Genomic DNA, 445 nt, shown 5'->3' on the forward strand with positions numbered 1-445 from the left:
AAACAGAAGTCCTTTCGAGTTTTACTCTAAAAACACAAAACAAAAAGGGAGTTGTCCATAAGAAGCAAAACATGAAATATATATATATATATAAAAATATATAATATAAATATATATAAGTGAAGTATTTTGTAAAATTTATTGTTAAGGCCAGGCACAGTGGCTCACATCTGTAATCCCAGCACTTTGAGAGGTTGAGGCGGACAGACAACGAGGTCAGGAGTCTGAGACCAGCCTGGCCAATACGTGAAACGCTGTCTCTACTAAAAATACAAAAATTAGCCAGGCGTGGTGGTGCATGCCCGTAGTCCCAGCTACTCAGGAGGCTGAGTCAGATGAATCGCTTGAACCTGGGAGGCAGAGGTTGCAGTGAGCCAAAATCGTGCCAATGCACTCTAGTCTGGGTGACACAGTGAGACTGACTCAAAAAATATATATATATACA

At 40.2% G+C, this 445-nt stretch overlaps 1 protein-coding gene across 1 annotated transcript in view; it reads right to left on the reverse strand.

Annotated features, from left to right (window-relative positions):
• The window catches only part of YES1 (YES proto-oncogene 1, Src family tyrosine kinase), a 95,360-nt gene that overhangs the window by 20,565 nt on the left and 74,350 nt on the right, over window positions 1-445 (reverse strand). The window lies entirely within an intron of this gene.

Source organism: Colobus angolensis, unplaced genomic scaffold, assembly GCF_000951035.1.
Source record: "Colobus angolensis palliatus isolate OR3802 unplaced genomic scaffold, Cang.pa_1.0 Scaffold45, whole genome shotgun sequence".
Lineage (NCBI taxonomy): Eukaryota > Metazoa > Chordata > Mammalia > Primates > Cercopithecidae > Colobus > Colobus angolensis.